Genomic DNA, 16191 nt, shown 5'->3' with positions numbered 1-16191 from the left:
AATAAAATAATAAGGCAATCAAAGCTCTAAATGGTAATCTAAGTATTCTACCGCATAAGATTTTTGCTTAGAATAAATTGACTTTTTTTCTCTCACAGTGCCATCTTGAAATTCTGTCATGTCCTGAGAATAAACAGGAGGTGATTTCAGACACATGGCCAACGAAAAGACACCAGCAGAAGCTACAGCACCAACAGGAGAAACAGCAATAGCACCAGCAGCATTAGCAGCAGAAGGAGGAGGAGGAGAAAGATGAGGAAGAGGAGGATTCCCCAACACCAATCTCCTCCCTCCTCTTGATTTCTCCTCTTCCCAGCAGGGACCCGATATGAATGATGAGTTCCCCACTCTACAGAGTTGTCTTGTTGACCCATCCCTTCAGATGGACTCCATTTCCCCCTTAGGCCAATAGCTCCACAGGGTGAGAACTAGAGGGTCATGGGATCATGGACTCTTCCATGGGCTACTAATCCATAGAGAAACGGGCCTGTAATACCAGACACTCAAGACACACAGTAGGTAGGGGGATCAGAACTTCAAGGCTAGCCTGGTCTACATCATGAGTTTAAGATCAGCTTGGACAACTTAGTGACACCCTTTTTCTAGAGGTGAGGAGGGCTAAGGCTACCAACTCAGTGGTAGAGTACTCGTGGGGAAACAGACTGCTGTCCATTGACACCTCTCCTTCCTTGCTCGGAAATACACAATGGTATTAGAAGAGTAAAGGTTCCTGGCCTAGCATCCACTATTCTATTTGCTACATCATTAAGGGTGCAGTTTTTGGGTGGAGTTTTTGGTATTTTGGTCAGGGATCAAATCTATTAAATAAAACTTAAGCAATACTCTCACTGCTGTCAGAGTGGGAGGTGGATGATAAATGCTTGCCCACCTGCATCAGTACAAAGCTGGTTCCTTGGACTCCCTGCAAACACATCACTGCTAACTGTGTGCCTGGTATAGGCTTTTCCAGGACTATCCATAGCTTGAAAACCTTCCCTGCTATGGACCCTTGAGTGGGCATCCTGCCTTTCTCAGTCTCAGAATGGAGCAAAGATACCCTGCTCAACTCTAGGCTCACAGGTCAGGGGCCTCTTCCATACCATAATGAACAAGACTGGCACAGCTGCACACACCTTGGAAAAAGAATGTATTGGCAACCCTTAACAAAAAAGATGGTTCTTACTTTCGATTATGACATTCTATAAAATAAAGGTATTTCCTGGTATAATTACACATGTCATTGATTGTGTCTGTGCGTATGTTTTTTGAGGTTGGAGGGGGATAGTTCATTTCTCTAAGCCCCTTCCTCAATGCTGGGTGATAAACATTGACTCTCATATAGATTTTAATAATTATACATTTATTTATATATTTTTAAGATTCGTTTATTTTTCCAACTTTTGTAGCTCTTTCTGTGTGTGTGTGTGTGTGTGTGTGTGTGTGTGTGTGTGTGTGTAATTAGATATAATACTCAGGGTCAGTAATCCTACCCTTGAGCTACCTTATAACTTTTTATGTTTTAAACAGCTTTATTATGATATCTTTGATATATAAAGCTGATATGTGCTAGAGGTGAGCATCTTGATGTTCTTAAAGACATGTTCTTCCTCAGATACAGAACGAGAGCTGGCTAAAATCCTTGCTACTCCTGCAGATTAACCTTGTCATGCACTGAAGCAATGGGGCACATACTAAGCACACTCCCTGAGCTGCTTCCTAGGTTGGTAGCACTGGCTCCATCCCAGGCACAGCTGGAGTGGGCAGCTGTAAGGTTGAGGACCTGCACTCAGGACACTGGGCTCCAGGAGCACCTCACCTGCTGGTCATCCTTTGTACCTCTGAATGTCACTCCTGGGTTCTCACTGCCTGGCACTTAACCATAGACACCACTGTAGAACTGTCTAAGGCCAGAAGGGCAAAAACATTGTTGTTATAAATTTCTACTATGGAAACATCAAATGTTGTGCTTCTTGAACAGTTTTATGAAATGAACCTGGGAGAAACGCAAGAAATATGGCCTGAAGTCTCTTCTGGAACTGCCACTCCAGCATAAGCGTCCACAGGCAGTCAGTCTCCTCTGCACTACTGTCCCCCTTGTTTTGCAACTCATGGATCTCCTTGCTTAGCATATCCACAAGGTGCATTTGCTGTTGCTTCTCCAGCTTCTTCCTGACATCTTATTTTTATGGGTCTGGGGACAGACTCCCCAGAGGACAACTCCTCTTTACTGATAGTTATGAACTGCAGATCCCTGTGCTCAATAGTGGGGGGCTGCTGCAGGAACTACAACACCAGAATGACTGTTTCTTGGGGCCTCTGCAGTGTGGAAGGTTTTCCTGGTTTGGTCGGTGTGGTCAAAGATGAGAAGGAAGCAAGTTCAGGGAATGAGAGTGCGTCTGTCGCCCTTTCCTCTCCTGATCCCTGTGCTTCCTCTCTGCTTCCTTGTCCAGACAGGCCTTCTATATCTCAGACCACCACTGCTGCTCCTCACTCTTTTTTCCCAGCCACCTGTGCAGACTGGGATGCTGCCTTGTTTGCAGAAGGAGGGGGGAGTGGCAAATCCACTGAAATGCCACCAATATCTGGTGTATTGGACCTGTGGTAGAGGAGGTGGTGGAGGGAGGTCTGTTCATATGGGCTGGGAGACAGTCACAGGGGTGGGCAGCACCTCTGCTGGGGTTTCCCAATGGCCAGGACCACTCTTGGTCAGAGTGGAAGCAGGGGCAACTGACTTGGAGGAAGAGTTCAGGTGCTCCTGGCTGCATGTGCTAGATTCCACTGAGGACCTATGGATCCACATATCACTGTCACACTAGAGACCCTTGCCAGTCTCTACTCAATGGAGGTCAAGTAGGTAAAACTTCCTGAAGCTCTTCCTTGGAAGGGGTAAGAGGCTGAGAAAAGAAAAGAGGAAGCTATACTACTTCAGGGACTCACCAGAGATATTAGCAAAATTTCATGCATGTTTCTTCCTCACAGAAGAGGTAACAAAAACTGGAGAATGGTTATATAACCAGACCTGACACTGCTTTATGGCTCACTGGCCAAGTAGCCAGCTGTTCCTGTGTCTACAAAGGAATAAAAAGATTTTTTCTATACACTGATGCATGCTGTTTGTGGCATTGTCACTCCTGAAATTTAGCTCCTAACTTCAGGTCTATGTAGAGGGGTCATTTCTTGTGAAATGTAAAGAAGTAAACAATCAGATGCTTAAAACTGCATAAAAGGCAAACTTTTTCCTCAGGTATCTGTTTTACAATCTTTTAAAAAGCATTCATGGGAGTTGACACCCTGAAACAAGCTTTGCCATTTCAGGAAAAGTGTGATGGAGGGTAGATTTGTACAGTGGGTTACTGGGAAGACAGGATTGTAAAGGAAATAAATAAATGGTTTTCTAAAAAGCATGTATTTTAAATGCCCTGCTAAAAACTATAATTTTGACACTATGCTTTCAATAAAAAACATTTCACATTTTCTTATTTACTAATTTAAACTGTTTCTCATTTTCCCAGATTCATTAATTTAGTATTAATTTACTTGAGTAGCGTAATAAAAATAAAACTGAAAAAAATAAAAAGTAAAAATAAAAGCTGAGTCAGGGGCAGAAGAGGATTCACAATACTGCACCTAACAGACTGTGAATATATCTAGTAAACCGTACCATCAGATCTGATCTGTATCATGATCCAGAAGTATTTCTCAGCATCATGCACTCAGTCTCAACTAACTTCTTCCTTGAAAAGCTGAGCAAGAGCTGTGGTAGGAGCTACTACATGGGACTTTTAGGGTCTCACTTTATAAAAATAATTTATGTGTATGAGTGTTTGCCCAGCATGTGTGCACATGAATGCTTGACTGGTGTCCAAAGAACTTAGAAGAAGGTTTCAAATCCCCTGAAATTAGAGGTTTAGGCAGTTGTGAGCTAACACTGGTGTTGTAAAATACTGAACCATCTTTCCAGCCCCAGATTTTGATAACTTTTAGGAGGAGCCATATCTCAATACAGGATTACTATATGTTGGCTAACCTGGCTTGAGTCACTAGCTCTTACCTCTCTGCACCATGGAGGACAATGGCTGGGTAAGAAAGGTGGACAGGCAGTGAGAGAGGATGCCTTGATTTGCAACTTCCAGTGTAACCATGGAACTGGTTGTAGTCATGAGTTCTGCTGCCCTAGGAAGGAAATATAAAGAAACAGAGGTCACTGTCATAGAGGAGTCTATGTTCAGAATACTTGTGCTTAGGTTCCTCAGCCTGGTTCCTGTTTGGGGAAATAAACCAGACTTTCAGAAGATTATGTCCTGTCCACATCACTTATGATAATTAATTATAAAACAGGTAAATATATTCTATTCTATAACATTAACATTAAGATATTTAAAGATTTTACAAGCTCTAAGTATATGTGTACATATTTATATAATATTTAATAAAATGTTATATAGTAATATACATTCTTATGAGTGAACCCAAAATGAGATTCATGTGCTCTAAGAAATAGGGTTATAGTCAAGGTAAGCTTTTACCTTCACAAAGAGCTTTTACTTCACTTCTTTTTGAATTGAAATTTCAAAATTAAATGCAAACTATCACTTCAGTACACTAAAACTAACCAATTAGTTGATGCGTTTAAGTGACCAATTAGTCATACCTTTCCTGAGAAAGTCCAACCAGACTAAATTCATCAACTATGAGGAGTTGTTCATGGGCACCTAGTTGTCCAACCTGAGCCACCAGAAGAGTGTAGGGAGAAAAGAAAAAAGGCAGCGTCACTGGTTGCTGCCGCTGCGGAGAGCTCATAGGCATCACCCCTCGAGCAAACTTGAGCCTCGGGACCACAGGAAAGACCAACTTTTCTGCTGCAAGAGAGCTGCCTGGTGAACTCAGGACACACAGAGGCAAAAATCCTCCAGGACCAGGCACTTCCAGGGTTTACCGAGAGTCCCAAACCCGCGGATCCCGAAACGCAGCAGCTCTCTGCTCCCAAACCCTGTGGGAGAGAGACCTCACTGCCTGGTCAGGTTGGCACTCCTGAGGCTGCAGAGCAGAAGAGACCACCAACACTGCTCACCCCTGCCCACATCCCTGGCCCAATAGGAAACTGTTTAAGGCCTCTGGGTTCCCGCAGAGGAGGGCCCAGGTTCAGCAGGACCGCTGCGTCTGACACACCACCAGAACCTGAAGGGACAGACGGGATAAACAGTTCTCTGCACCCAAATCCCGTGGGAGGGAGAGCTAAACCTTCAGAGAGGCAGACATGCCTGGGAAATCAGAAGAGACTGCACTCTGCACATATCTCTGACGCCAGAGGAAAACACCAAACTCCATTTGGAACCCTGGTGCACGGAAGCTCCCAGAAAGGGCAGCGCAGATCTTCCTGGTTGCTGCCGCCGCAGAGAGCTCATAAGCAACACCCCACGAGCAAACTTGAGCCCCAGGACCACAGGTAAGACCAACTTTTCTGCTGCAAGTGACCTGCCTGGTGAACTCCAGACACAGGCCCACAGGAACAGCTGAAGACCTATAGATGGGAAAAACTACACGCCCGAAGGCAGAACACTCTGTCCCCATAACTGGCTGAAAGAAAACAGGAAAACAGGTCTAAAGCACTCCTGACACACAGGCTTATAGGACAGTCTAGCCACTGTCAGAAATAGCAGAACAAAGTAACACTAGAGATAAACTGATGGCGAGAGGCAAGCACAGGAACCCAAGCAACAGAAACCAAGACTACATGGCACCATCGGAGCCCAATTCTCCCATCAAAACAAACATGGAATATCCAAACACACCAGAAAAGCAAGATCTAGTTTCAAAATCATATTTGATCATGATGCTGGAGGACTTCAAGAAAGACGTGAAGAACTCCCTTAGAGAAACACAGGAAAACATTAATAAACAAGTAGAAGCCTACAGAGAGGAATCGCAAAAATCCCTGAAAGAATTCCAGGAAAATATAAATAAACAAGTAGAAGCCCATAGAGAGGAGTCACAAAAATCCCTGAAAGAATTCCAGGAAAACACAATCAAACAGTTGAAGGAATTAAAAATGGAAATAGAAGCAATCAAGAAAGAATACATGGTAACAACCCTGGATATAGAAAACCAAAAGAAGAGACAAGGAGCTGTAGATACAAGCTTCACCAACAGAATACAAGAGATGGAAGAGAGAATCTCAGGAGCAGAAATTCCATAGAAATCATTGACTCAACTGTCAAAGATAATGTAAAGCGGAAAAAGCTACTGGTCCAAAACATACATTAAATCCAGGACTCAATGAGAAGATCAAACCTAAGGACAATAGGTATAGAAGAGAATGAAGACTCCCAGCACAAAGGACCAGTAAATATCTTCAACAAAATCATAGAAGAAAACTTCCCCAACCTAAACAGATACCCATAGGCATACAAGAAGCCTACAGAACTGCAAATGGATTGGACCAGAAAAGAAACACCTCCCGTCACATAATAGTCAAAACACCAAACACACAAAATAAAGAAAGAATATTAAAAGCAGTAATGGATAAAGGTCAAGTAACACATAAAGGCAGACCTATCAGAATCACACCAGACTTTTCACCAGAAACTATGAAAGCCAGAAGATCCTGGACAGATGTCATACAGACCCTAAGAGAACACAAATGTCAGCCCAGGTTACTGTATCCTGCAAAACTCCCACTTAACATAGATTGAGAAACCAAGATATTCCAGGACAAAAACAAATTTACACAATATCTTTCTACAAATCCAGCACTACAAAGGATAAGAAATGGTCAAGCCCAACATAAGGAGGCAAGCTATACCCTAGAAGAAGCAAGAAACTAATCGTCTTGGCAACAAAACAAAGAGAAGAAAAGCACAAAAACATAACCTCATATCCAAATATAAATATAACAGGAAGCAATAATCACTATTCATTAATATCTCTCAACATCAGTGGCCTCAACTCCCCAATAAAAAGGCATAGATTAACAAACTGGATATGCAACGAGGACCCTGCATTCTGCTGCCTACAGGAAACACACCTCAGAGACAAAGACAGACACTACCTCAGAGTGAAAGGCTGGAAAACAACTTTCCAAGCAAATGGTCGGAAGAAGCAAGCTGGCGTAGCCATTCTAATATCACATACAATCAATTTTCAACTAAAAGTCATCAAAAAAGATAAGGAAGGACACTTCATATTCATCAAAGAAAAAATCCAACAAGATGAACTCTCAATCCTAAATATCTGGGCCCCAAATACAAGGGCACCTACATACGTAAAAGAAACCTTACTAAAGCTCAAAACACACATTGCACCTCACACAATAATAGGAGATTTCAACACCCCCACTCTCATCAATGGACAGATCATGAAACAGAAATTAAACAGAGACGTAGACAGACTAAGAGAAGTCATGAGCCAAATGGACTTAACAGATATTTATAGAACATTCTATCCTAAAGCAAAAGGATATACCTTCTTCTCAGCTCCTCATGGAACTTCCTCCAAAACTGACCATATAATTGGTCAAAAAACGGACCTCAACAGGTACAGAAAGATAGAAATAATCCCATGCGTGCTATCGGACCACCACGGCCTAAAACTGGTCTTCAATAACAATAAAGGAAGAATGCCCACATATACGTGGAAATTGAACAATGCTCTATTCAATGATAACCTTGTCAAGGAAGAAATAAAGAAAGAAATTAAAGACTTTTTAGAATTTAATGAAAATGAAGGTACAACATTCCCAAACTTATGGGACACAATGAAAGCTGTGGTATAGAGGAAAACTCATAGCGCTGAGTGCCTGCAGAAAGAAACAGGAAAGAGCATATGTCAGCAGCTTGACAGCACACCTAAAAGCTCTAGAACAAAAAGAAGCAAATATACCCAGGAGGAGTAGAAGGCAGGAAATAATCAAGCTCAGAGCTGAAATCAACCAAATAGAAACAAAAAGGACCATAGAAAGAATCAACAGAACCAAAAGTTGGTTCTTTGAGAAAATCAGCAAGATAGATAAACCCTTAGCCAGACTAACGAGAGGACACAGAGAGTGTGTCCAAATTAACAAAATCAGAAATGAAAAGGGAGACATAACTACAGATTCAGAGGAAATTCTAAAAATCATCAGATGTTATTATAAAAGCCTATATTCAACAAAACTTGAAAATCTGCAGGAAATGGACAATTTCCTAGACAGATACCAGGTACCGAAGTTAAATCAGGAACAGATAAACCAGTTAAACAACCCCATAACGCCTAAGGAAATAGAAGCAGTCATTAAAGGTCTCCCAACCAAAAAGAGCCCAGGTTCAGATGGGTTTAGTGCAGAATTCTATCAGACCTTCATAGAAGACCTCATACCAATATTATCCAAACTATTCCACAAAATTGAAACAGATGGATCACTACCGAATTTCTTCTATGAAGCCACAATTACTCTTATACCTAAACCACACAAAGTCCAACAAAGAAAGAGAACTTCAGACCAATTTCCCTTATGAATATCTACGCAAGAATACTCAATAAAATTCTGGCAAACCGAATCCAAGAGCACATTAAAACAATCATCCACCATGATCAAGTAGGCTTCATCCCAGGCATGCAGGGATGGTTTAATATACGGAAAACCATCAACGTGATCCATTATATAAACAAACTGAAAGAACAAAACCACATGATCATTTCATTAGATGCTGAGAAAGCATTTGACAAAATTCAACACCCCTTCATGATAAAAGTCCTGGAAAGAATAGGAATTCAAGGCCCATACCTAAACATAGTAAAAGCCATATACAGCAAACCAGTTGCTAACATTAAACTAAATGGAGAGAAACTTGAAGCAATCCCACTAAAATCAGGGACTAGACAAGGCTGCCCACTCTCTCCCTACTTATTCAATATAGTTCTTGAAGTTCTAGCCAGAGCAATCAGACAACAAGAGGAGGTCAAGGGGATACAGGTTGGAAAAGAAGAAGTCAAAATATCACTATTTGCAGATGACATGATAGTATATTTAAGTGATGCAAAAGTTCCACCAGAGAACTACTAAAGCTGATAAACAACTTCAGCAAAGTGGCTGGGTATAAAATTAACTCAAATAAATCAGTAGCCTTCCTCTACACAAAAGAGAAACAAGCCGAGAAAGAAATTAGGGAAACACCACCCTTCATAATAGACCCAAATACCAAAGTAACTCGGTGTGACTTTAACCAAGCAAGTAAAAGATTTGTACAATAAGAACTTCAAGACTCTGAAGAAAGAAATTGAAGAAGACCACAGAAGATGGAAAGATCTCCCATGCTCATGGATTGGCAGGATTAATATAGTAAAAATGGCCATTTTACCAAAAGCAATCTACAGATTCAATGCAATCCCCATCAAAATACCAATCCAATTCTTCAAAGAGTTAGACAGAACAATTTTCAAATTCATCTGGAATAACAAAAAACCCAGGATAGCTAAAACTATCATCAACAATAAAAGGACTTCAGGGGGAATCACTATCCCTGAACTCAAGCAGTATTACAGAGCAATAGTGATAAAAACTGCATGGTATTGGTACAGAGACAGACAGATACACCAATGGAACAGATTTGAAGACCCAGAAATGAACCCGCACACCTATGGGCACTTGATTTTTGACAAGGGAGCCAAAACCATCCAATGGAAAAAAGATAGCATTTCCAGCAAATGGTGCTGGTTCTCCTGGAGGTCAACATGTAGAAGAATGCAGATCGATCCATGCTTATCACCCTGTACAAAGCTTAAGTCCAAGTGGATCAAGGACCTCCATATCAAACCAGATACACTCAAACTAATAGAAGAAAAACTAGGGAAGCATCTGGAACACATGGGCACTGGAAAAAATTTCCTGAACAAAACACGAATGGCTTATGCTCTAAGATCAAGAATCGACAAATGGGATCTCATAAAACTGCAAAGCTTCTGTAAGGCAAAGGACACTGTGGTTAGGACAAAACGGCAACCAACAGATTGGGAAAAGATCTTTACCAATCCTACAACAGATAGAGGCCTTATATCCAAAATATACAAAGAACTCAAGAAATTAGACCGCAGGGAGACAAATAACCCTATTAAAAATGGGGTTCAGAGCTAAACAAAGAATTCACAGTTGAGGAATGCCGAATGGCTGAGAAACACCTAAAGAAATGTTCAACATTTTAGTCATAAGGGAAACACAAATCAAAACAACCCCGAGATTTCACCTCACACCAGTGAGAATGGCTAAGATCAAAAACTCAGGTGACAGCAGATGCTGGCGAGGATGTGGAGAAAGAGGAACACTCCTCCATTGTTGGTGGGATTGCACACTGGTACAATCATTCTGGAAATCAGTCTGGAGGTTCCTCAGAAAATTGGACATTGAACTGCCTGAGGATCCAGCTATACCTCCCTTGGGCATATACCCCAAAAATTCCCCAACATATAAAAAAGACACATGCTCCACTATGTTCATCGCAGCCTTTATTTATAATAGCCAGAAGCTGGAAAGAACCCAGATGCCCTTCTACAGAGGAACGGATACAGAAACGTGGTACATCTACACAATGGAATATCACTCAGCTATCAAAAACAATGACTTTATGAAATTCGTAGGCAAACGGGTGTAACTGGAAAATATCATCCTGAGTGAGGTAACCCAATCACAGAAAAACACACATGGTATGCACTCACTGAGAAGTGGCTATTAGCCCAAATGCTTGAATTACCCTAGATGCCTAGAACAAATGAAACTCAAGACAGATGATCAAAATGTGAATGCTTCACTCCTTCTTTAAAAGGGGAACTAGAATACACTTGACAGGGAATAGAGAGACAAAGATTAAAACAGACACAGAAGGAACACCCATTCAGAGCCTGTCCCACATGTGGCCCATACATATACAGCCATCCAGTTAGACAAGATGGATGAAGCAAATAAGTGCAGGCTGACAGCCGGATGTAGATCGCTCCTGAGAGACACAGCCAGAATACAGCAAACACAGAGGCGAATGCCAGCAGCAAACCACTGAACTGAGAATAGGAGCCCGTTGAAGGAATCAGAGAAAGAATTGGAAGATCTTGAAGTGGCTCAAGACCCCATATGAACAACAATGCCAAGCAACTAGAGCTTCCAGGGACTAAGCCACTACCTAAATACTATACATGGACTGACCCTGACTCTGACCTCATAGGTAGCAATGAATATCCTAGTAAGAGCACCAATGGAAGGGGAAGCCCTGGGTCCTGCTAAGACTGAACCCCCAGTGAACTAGATTGTTGGGGGGAGGGTGGCAATGGGGGGAGGATGGGGAGGGGAACACCAATAAAGAAGGGGAGGGGGGAGGGGGATGTTTGCCCGGAAACCGGGAAAGGGAATAACACTCGAAATGTAAATAAGAAATACTCAAGTTAATAAAAAAAAAAAACAGTGGGGAAAAAAGGCAGCATCAATGCACAGCAGCATTCCTCACACCACACAGTCAGTGCACAGCAGCATCCCTCACACCACACAGTCAGTGCACAGCAGCATTCCTCACACCACACAGTCAGTTCACAGCAGCATCCCTCACACCACACAGTCAGTGCACAGCAGCATTCCTCACACCACACAGTCAGTGCACAGCAGCATCCCTCACACCACACAGTCAGTACACAGCAGCATTCCTCACACCACACAGTCAGTGCACAGCCGCATTCCTCACACCACACAGTCAGTGCACAGCAGCATTCCTCACACCACACAGTCAGTGCTCAGCAGTATTCCTCACACCACACAGTCAGTGCACAGCAGCATTCCTCACACCATATTCAATGAACTGCAGTGTTCTTCACACCACACAGCATCCACAGCCATGAGCATCTGCATACTTTTTCACAAAGCTCGAGTGCAGAATGCCCTTCACTGATTCCTTTAAAACAAATACTGGCCACATCTGCAACACTGCCTTGGACAATGACTTAACATACATTTCCAGTTTATACCGGCCAGCACCCTATGCAAAAACAAGGTCAGAACAGCACAATGAAATCACACAGCAGGAAATGAGCAAAATCCTACCCACATATACCCTGGAATCTTGACTTGTTAGGAAAATTTCTATTTTATGGTTCCAAACTTCTAAGAAAAATACTCCTGTAAAATGGACAATTGGGTCAGAAAATGCCTATGGACTTGGAATACTCAAAATGATTATTTATAAAGTCTAAAACAGCTACAAATCTAAAGGAATGAGAAACATAACAAGTGACCAGCCCTTACCCACATCAGGACAGAAAACCAGCTTGGTACTAAATAATCCAGCATCTGCCTTCTCTATCTTCCATTTAAACATAATTTATAAATTTTAAAACAAGAAATTAACTTCTTGGAGGAAGCAGTTAACAGCATTTTGTAAGGAACTATTATCCAGAAAGTACTCTACTGGAATTCATACCCTGGAACTGAACAGTCAAATGCACTTACAATAGCATTCTATGGAAAGCTAATGGAATGTTTGAGAAAAATCTTAGGTATGGTATATAATTTCAGGATCATCAATATTCTGCTTAGAGATCATAATATAACAACAAAAGAGTTTTGGATCACATAGGGAAATATTATACAATGCAGTCATGTGCATGAAGCCTTACCCGGACATTACTGGAATTAGCACAACATTATGTGTATACTTTTGTACTAACAATAAAAATAACTTACCATAATAACTGTGAGATAGTATATCATATAATAATGTATCATAAAAAGTGACTTCAAGAAATGAAGAAAAATTTCTAAAGAAGGAATCAAGAAGATGTTATTTTATATGCACACCATCTGTATTTCCACCCAGTAGTTAACATTTTAGTTTACCTTTTTCATTGGTGAGACTGGTCCATTTTCTCCCCTGCAGTAGGGAGTAGGGACAAGGCAGCAGTCATCAAGTATGCAGTGTGTTACTGTTTCATAGGCATACAACATGTGTTTTATTTACATATAAATATATGGATGTATGTAATAAAATTATGAATAAAATAATAAATTATATTGTACATTAATATATAAATAGAAATTATATATTATAAAAGAGAATTGTCTTATATAGGGTTCTTTAGAGTCACAGAACTTATGGGTAATCTCTGTACAGAGAGACAATTTGTTGATGACTTGCAGTCTGTAGTCCAACTCCCCAACCATGATCAGCAGCAGGTATGTATGGGAGTCCAAGGATCTAGCAGTGGCTCAGTCCCACAAGGCAGGCAGACAGGTAGGTGAAAAAGAGAGATTCTTCCTTCTTCCAATGTCCTCATGTAAATCCCCAGCAGAAGGTGTGTCCCAGGTTAAAGGTGCATACAACCACAGCTGGATCTGGGACTTGCTTTGTCCCAGGTGACCTTGAATTCAGAGACCTCCTTGCCTTAAGCTCCTGAGATTCCTAGCCACTTTGCCTCATGATCTCCATGCCAAGATGCAGTTCAGAAACTTGTATCTCCCAGCCTCAACATCAGGATCAAAGGTGAGCTTTACAATTCTGGGTTGTAGTTCATTCCACTTATAGTCAAGTTCACAACCAGGAATAGCCACTACGAGTATATACGATGTGTCATTATACATGCACAATATATATATACATATATATATATATATATATATAAATTTGAAAACACCACAACATTTTATTAGTATATGTTTACCGAGTAAAGTGACAGATGTGGCATTTGTCTGCACATCATGCATGGGTGGGAGAAGAAATTATAAGTCCTTGCATCAAATGAGGAGCTGCAGTTAACAGCAGCTGATAGAAATTCATTCTTCCTTGGGGGAAGGCCATTGGTACGACTCCCAGTGAACAGCTGTACACACAGTATGCAAGCCTGACCAGGTCTAACAGGGCTTAATGAGATACAAAAAATGTGTTTATGTGTATTTCTGTACACACACACACACACACACACACACACACACACACACACACACACAGAGGGGTGGTTTAGTGGTGCTGACTTTTAACCCAGGATCTGATTCAGGTGGACCTCTTTGAGTTCTAGACTAATCTGATTTACACAGCCAGTCCCAGACTAACCAGGGCTATAGAGTCAAAAGGGGGATTCTGAGAGGAATCTTTTAGAATTTGGAGGAGAGAAGTTAGGGTTGATAAGACCATATTTTACTGTATAGATGTATGGAAATTTAAATAAGTGAGAAAATACATGAAGTAACTGAGAGGAAAAAAGTACACTCAATAATGGCAACTTTTTGAACTGACTTTTGTCCAGTTACTTGGCAAAGCAGAAATAAATATGCCTTTAACTGATTTCATCTATGGCAATGCCACTTTCCTTGAGTCAAAACACTTAACATAGATGATTGGAAATGACCTTGAAATCACAGTTACCCTCAGCATCCATGGGCTACATTGAAAATTTATAGTTCTGATTAAGAAGCTGGAAGATATTTCATAACTTTGTATTATCCACTGCGGATTATTTTATAGATCTATAGAATTCCACAACTCAGCTGTTAATTCATTCAATTCTCCCAGTAAACATCCATGATACAGGAATGATGCCCTAATCTCTTTGAACAGGTGCTCTGGTGCAGAGTTTGCCTGAGATAGCCCAACAGCTGCATCCTCTCTTGTCTCCTTCTAGAGAGCTTCATGACTCTGCTGAACAGAATATAAAGTTGGTTATTTGTTTGGATTTTACTTGGGATTTTTGTTTTTAGCCTTTTCCCTGATATCTTTCCATGATATATAGTCTATTTTTCTAACTTTGATTTTAGTTCATTTCAAGCACATTATGCTACATGCAATTTTAAAATAACCCAGCACTAAGTCTGGCTAAACACAGGCATCAGAGTTTCACGCAGCCTGCATGGCTACTTCTATGCACTTGTTACTCTGCATCCTAAGGCTCGATTGCTAAGCCGATTGTGAACCAGTTTAACATAAAATACCTTGACTACTCAAGATGAAATTGCTCTTTGTTTGAGCATGTGAAAAGATAGTCTTTTTATGAGCCAAATTTAATAATAACCAATCATAAGTCTTTGCTCATGCCTTGTGAAGGATGGCATAAGGAATCTTTACCTTTCTTGTTTGGTTCTCTAGAATTTTCTAGTTCTTCAGGGTGGCTCCCTCTGCCCTTTCTGACCCAGAGAACTCTGGAAGGAGTCCAGGGCCTAATTACTTTTCCTATAAGCAGAAACATAAGGTCTTTCTCCCAAACTAGCATGTCCTTTAGCCAGTAACCAGAAAGATTTTTAGCTTGACATCTTTCCCAGAAAAATAGTACAATAACCAGAAAATTCAAAATCACACACATTTTGAAAATTAACTTCTCAACAAAGTAACTAAACCAAACAAGCACAGTAGAAACCTTACTTTCCGGCCTTTTCTAATCTGCCAGGCCAGGATATTGAACCCACTTTTGAGAGAACAGGAGCATCCTGTGAGACACTGAGACTTTCCTAGAGGATTTTATCCTCATCCAATCTCTGTTGTCTGCTTTGCAGGTTGTAGTTTTTCTGTTAGCTCAGCTTCTCCCTGCACAGCAGGAGCTCCCAGATAATCTGGGCCCATTTTCCCTGAGTTAGCTCTGAACCTCAGGAGGAATTCCTCAGGTGACTGAGGCCAAAATTGTGTCCTCTTCTATCCAATTAAACCAAATTAGCAACAATTAACCAAACTTTATTAAAAGCAGGCACCCTTTACTTTCCCTCTCTGCCTGGAGCCATTCATTATACTGATTCTTTTTACAGGAGGAGAACTCAGAGCCTGATATGGGTCTGTCTATCCCTGTGTTTAAGATTCCCATGTGCTGGAGTCCCTTGACTCATCTCTGCTCATTCAGGAATCTAATTCTCTCATCCCTAGGACAAGAATCCTAACTCCCTAGTGGATTGTTGACTACCACACTCGACGTCATCTATTGCATGTAGATTTAAATTAAACCCATGCTAATTCATTCTATGCTCTGGTATCAGTGGTTAGGTTCACCCTACATGGCTAGTTCTATGCAGCCATCTTGTCTTGGTTCCTGCTGTTAGTTTGCTACTTTAACCAAACAAATTTTAACTGAAGTGCCTGGAGTGCTGTTGCATTTCTCATCCCACCCACACCCTCTGGCTGGCCTGCAGAAGGCTGGGTAAAGTTCCTCTCACAGGACTTGCCTTAGTCATTTGAAATGAAAATACCAGAGGTTTATACTAACCAGATT

The sequence above is a fragment of the Rattus norvegicus genome, chromosome 1 (genome assembly GCF_021556685.1).
Source record: "Rattus norvegicus strain SHRSP/BbbUtx chromosome 1, alternate assembly SHRSP_T2T, whole genome shotgun sequence".
NCBI lineage: Eukaryota > Metazoa > Chordata > Mammalia > Rodentia > Muridae > Rattus > Rattus norvegicus.
Note: the sequence above shows the minus strand (reverse complement) of the source record.